At 37.7% G+C, this 6,000-nt stretch overlaps 1 pseudogene; it reads right to left on the bottom strand.

The window, feature by feature from the left end:
• Positions 1-4,218: 4,218 nt before the first annotated feature.
• Positions 4,219-5,544, bottom strand: LOC140857324 (uncharacterized; annotated as a pseudogene).
• Between the last annotated feature and the right edge of the window lie 456 nt (positions 5,545-6,000).

Genomic DNA, 6,000 nt, shown 5'->3' on the forward strand with positions numbered 1-6,000 from the left:
AACATTGCTGACTATAATGTACACTGTGTATTTATTGATAATGGAAGCTCGATCGATATTTTATATTTTTTTATCTTTTCCCAAATGAGATTTACTCCAGATCAATTGAGTAGATTCAATATCCCAATTCAGGATTTCTCTGGAAGCTCGATGATTCTGAAAGGGATGATCAGGCTTCCTATCGCAATGGATACCCCACCTCAGCGGATGATGATCCAAGTCGATTGTCTAATAGCTAAACTTTCTTCACCCTACAATATAATCCTTGACCATCCGAGTTTGTGGATTTTAAAGGTCGTAGTGTTGAACTATCATTTGATAGTAAAATTTTCAACAAAGAATAGAGTAGGGCAAATCTGAGGTAACCAGACTATGGCTCGACAATGTTTTGCTACCAAGCTTTGAGCGGAGGCCTAACCTGAGCTTCCAATAAGGTTGAATGCCCAGGATGATCTAGTCGAGGAGCATGCACAGCCATCTGAGGACCTCCTGGAGGTCCCATTGAGGAAAGAGAATCCACACCAGATGGTGAAGATCAGCTCACATCTAGACAAGGTAACAAAAGATCAACTAACTGCTCTTTTATCAAAAAAAACAGATCCTTTTGCTTGGTCGCCCATAGACATGCATAGCATAGATATGAAAGTGATGTCCACTACCTGAAAGTGGATCCGATCTATCATCCGATAAAGCAAAAGAAGTGAAGCTTCACCCCAAGATGTCAGAAGTTTATAGCCGAGAAAGTGGACAATCTAATCAAAGCTAGCTTCATCAGAGAAGTAATGTATCCAAATTGGTTGGCGAATATCGTCTTAGTCAAGAAGATAAATGAAAAATGATGCATGTGCATCGACTTCACCAACTTAAATAAAGCTTAGCCCAAGAACAGCTATCTGTTGTCTCGGATCAGCCAACTGGTGGATGCAACATTAGGGCATGAGCTCCTCGTCTTCATGGATGCCTTCTTCAATTATAAACAGATCCGAATGACATCTGAAGATAAAAAAAAAAGCCTTAATTACTGATTGTGGGTTTTTTTTGTTACAGGGTGATGCTCTTTGGTTTAAAAAATACAGGAGCTACCTACCAACAATTGGTGAACAAGATCTTCAAAGATCAAATCGGCTGCAATATGGAGGTATATGTAGATGATATGTTGGTCAAAAGCCAAGCTACTCCAGATCATATTGCTGACCTTCAAGAAACTTTCAACACCCTCTATCGATTCCAAATAAGGCTGAACCTAGCAAAGTGTGCTTTCAGAGTTACCTCCAGTAAATTTCTCAGATTTATGATCTCGTGAAGAGACATCACGATAAATTTTGAGAAGATCAAGACAATCCTTGAGATGACACTACCAAAAACTATTAAAGAAGTGTAGCATCTGACTGACAAGGTCACTTTGCTCAACTGCTTCATCTCCAGATCGATTGAGAGGTGTCTTCCTTTCTTCTAGACCCTCAAGCTGCCAAAAGATTTTTAATGAACTACGAAGTACCAGAAGGCATTTGAGGGGTTGACACAATATCTCAGCTCTACACCATTGCTTACGAAGCCTCGGCTTGGTGAGGAGGTGCTATTATCTCCCTATTTTTCTAGTAGCAATTAGCTCAGTCCTTGTCTGAGAAGAAGGATAAATTCAAAAGCCCGTATACCACACGAGTAAAGTCCTCCATGATGCAAAAATTAGATATTCCAAGCTAGAGAAGCTAATATTTGCACTAGTCATTATGATGAGGAAACTTCGATCTTATTTTCAGGCTCACATCATTGTGTTGCTTACTGATCAGCTGATCAAGGCCATTCTCCACCGTCTGGATATCTCAAGATGGACTGCGAAGTGGGCTCTAAAACTTTTGGAGTTGGATGTGCAGTACCACCCAAGGCCTTCCATCAAAGCCCAAATGTTGGCGGATTTCATCCTTGAATGCACCATCCCGAATGGACAGAGCTCAAAAAGTAAAGAAAGCTCAAAAAGTGGAGAGAGCTCAAGAAGTGAAGAAGTAAATGTGGGACCTGACCCTGAGGAGCTATGGACCTTGCATGTTGATGGCTCATCAAATTCAGCAGGGTCAGGGGCTGGGCTTATCTTAACTGATCCTGAAGGTGATGTGGCGGCGTACGCTCTGTGTGTTGATTTTCTAACCATCAACAATGAAGTAGAATATGAAGCTTTGATTGCTGGCATAAAAGTTGCAAGAGAGGTAGAGGCTCAACATCTGAAGGTTTTCAGCGACTCCCAATTAGTAATTGGACAAATCAAGGATGGATATGAGGTCCGAGAGGAAAACATGAGCAGGTACATTCAAAAGGTTAAGGATTTAACCTCATCCTTTTTGAGCTTTGATGTTCAATAGATCCCCAAAATGGAAAATATCAAGATAGATGCACTAGCGAACTCATTACCTGCTGACTTGAAAAAGGAGATCTTTGAGATATTAAAAGCCTCAAGCCTCGAAGAGCCCCTCGTTGTCCAGCAGGTTTATGGGGAACCCAGCAGGATTGATCTCCTGCTCAAGTATTTGAGATCGAGTGAATTACCACCTGATCGCAAGGAGGTCCAGAAGATAAAGAAGCTGGCTGCTCGCTATGTTCTGTATGATTATAAGCTATACAGACGGTTATTCTCTTTGCCTCTTCTGAAATGCTTGCACTCGTTTGAGGCTAATTATGTTCTATGAAAAGTTCACAAAGGGATCTACGGAAGTCACTTGGGGGTAGATCCCTATCTTACAAAATTATTTGGTAGGGCTACTACTGGCCCACTATGCAACAAGATACAGACAACTTCATCAGGAAGTGCGATCAGTGCCAAAAAAATTCCAACATTCAATATTAGCTGGTAGCACTTCTAACTCCCATCAGCGCCCTTTGGCCATTTGCTCAGTGGAAAATGGATATTCTTGGTCTTTTTTCTCGAGCATCAGGTTAGCATAAGTTTCTTTGATGGTTATTGATTACTTCACAAAATGGATAGAAGCTGAGCCTCTGGCCTATATAACCGAGACAAGAGTAAAAGATTTTATTTAAAAATCCATTATCTACCAGTATGGTCTTCTCAAAGTGTTGATCACAGATAATGATAGACAATTCAGTGGTGCTCGACTTCACGAATTCTATGAAGACTATGGAATAGAGCATCGCTTCACATCGATAGGCCACCCATAGGCAAATGAAGAGATGTAGGTGACCAATAGAACTCTCCTACAGGGCTTAAACGTGAGGTTAGATCAGATAGGGGGGTCGTGGATAGATGAGCTTCATCACGTGTTATGGGCTTATTGGACTACTCAAAGGATCCCAACTGGCGAGACTCCTTTCAACCTCGCATTTGGGACTGAAGCAGTCATTCCTATGGAGGTTAGGCTCCCTTCTCTCAGAGTTAAGGAGTACAATGAAGATACCAATTTGGTGTGGCTTCGAGCCAACCTCGATTTGATCGAAGAAAGAAAGGAGCATGCCGCTGTGAGAATGACTGCCTACCGCTAGAGGGTGACTAAGTATTATAACATCTAGGTCAAGGCCAAAGAATTTCAAGCTAGCAACCTAGTATTGGGGCAAACTAAAGTTTTGTAGCCCATTGAGCAAGAAAAGCTATCATCCAATTCGGAAGGTCCCTATCAGGTGGACGAGGTGGTATGTCCTGGGACCTATCGTTTGAAGCAACTCGACGAGACCCCACTCCCCAGGCCATGAAATTCGGTCAATCTACGTATGTACTATCAGTGATGCTATAATATTATATTACTTTATATATAAATTTTTAGATTCATTAACTTATGTTTGAACATAAAAGTGGTATGAAAGGCTGAAGCTCTTGTCTGATGAACTTTACCAAATTTTTTTTGATTGAAATTGTTCTTGCTGAAGTTTCTTTGATCAAAACCAAAGTTTTCTTGATCGAAACTGTTCTTACCAAAGTTTCTTTGATCAAAATTATTTTTACTGAAGTTTCTTTGATCGAAACTGTTCTTATTGAAGTTTTTTTGTACATAACTAAAATTTCTTTGATCAAAATTATTCTTCCTAAAGTTTCTTTGATCGAAACTAATCTTATTGAGATTTCTTTGTTTGGAGCCAAAGTTCTTTTGATCGAAACTATTCTTGCTAAAGTTTCTTTGATCGAAACTGATCTTACTAAGGTTCTTTTGTTCGAAACCAAAGTTTTTTTGATCGAAACTATTCTTGCTGAAGTTTTTTTGATCGAAACCATTCTTGCTAAAGTTCTGATACCCCAATGCAGACCTGAAAGATCACATTTGCCCAATGCTCTGACTTTGCATGCATCATAAAGCTACTTGTGCTTGGAGCTGCTGCTATAAGTTTGCTGATTAGTTTTTGAAAATTATTCAGGTTTGAAGTATATGCAATAGTATTTAATAAATCAAGCAATCTCTTCCTTTCAATTGCATGATATATAATGGACAAGCACCAGCATGTACAACAATGAAAGGATAACAATGAGTTCACAAACCCAGATATCTTGAATATCTAACTTAAAAATTTAGAAGAATATGATGCATACCTAATTTTTATAATTATCATTGACATAGTGGATGTAATATGAGTGGTAGCTACCAGTAAAGTATTTTGATACTGTTTTTATAAGTCCCTGATGTCTATCTGTCATAATGGTAAAATGATGCCCATAATAGTCAATGCAAGACTCTAAGGCTGCTTTCAATATTTGACAAAATCAATCCCAATTGTTATCATTTTCTATATCAACAATAACAAATGCAATGGAGAACATATCATCATTCGCATCTTTGCCTATAGCACCAAGTAAAACTCCTCCATCCTTATGCTTAGCAAATATTCCATCCATAAATATCAGAGGTCTACAACCTTTTATAAAACCATTGATTAAGGCTTTAAATGAAATGAATAGACGTCTAAATCAATCTTCAATGGTTTCATACATTGTTATGCTATCGAGGTTGGTTTGAAGAATGACATCACAATACCATCATACCTTTCATAAGATACTGACCTCTCACCATAAATCTTCTTGATAGTAATCTCTTTTTCATGTCATGCTTGATGATATGGCAATTCCACACCATATTCATGATGAATATTTTTTACAATATCAGCCGGCTTATATAAGGCCATATCTTGGAGTTTTTCCTTGACAATATTTAAAATCCAGTATTTCAAAGCCTTGGGATGATATCGATTTTGCAATCCTACTCTGCATATATGTTTGTTGTTCATGATTTTAATTGCAAACCTATCTTTTTCAAGGTGAGAAGCATGAATGCACCATCCACATCCATTATATGCACACTCCATAGTCACGCGCACATGATCATTCTTAACAAATGTAAAATCTCTATAATTTGCAATGCAGAACTTATGAATTATCGCACGAAGGATTTCAACATCCTTGAACTCTTGACCTACACCCTTTATGCAGCTCTTCCAACTATCCAATGTATTTTTTTGACTTGGTTCATCTTTAATTGTAGCTTTTGTTTCTTTGACAACTCGAATGAAATTACTTGAGCTAGTAAATGATGAAAAGCGAGATGAATCAACCATTTGACCATTTTTGCAACAACTTATATATTTAGCACCATGGATTAGATCGCTAACCCTACGACATAAAAGGATTATTCTTCATTATATTACCAATCAATTTTGAACTATTACATATATCATAAGTACTATATTCATGCTGCAATTACATATAAATGCACAAAACAACTAATTAAAAATAAAAAAAGATACATAATTGGCAATTAAATTTTACATTACCTCATATTGATTACCACTTTAGGAGATTCAGATGAGGAAACACAATGAGATACAACCATCTCAATTATCGTAGCTTTTAACTTCAAATATATTTCTACATATTCCTAACATCCTTATCCATGATGAGCTTGACAAGCATTCTTGAATTGTTAACAATATAGAATTTAATTTCTATCATTATAGAGGATAGATGCTTTTATCTCTCCACTATTTCATTAACAATATAATCGAGAGTTGAGT

This window comes from Elaeis guineensis, chromosome 4 (genome assembly GCF_000442705.2).
Source record: "Elaeis guineensis isolate ETL-2024a chromosome 4, EG11, whole genome shotgun sequence".
Lineage (NCBI taxonomy): Eukaryota > Viridiplantae > Streptophyta > Magnoliopsida > Arecales > Arecaceae > Elaeis > Elaeis guineensis.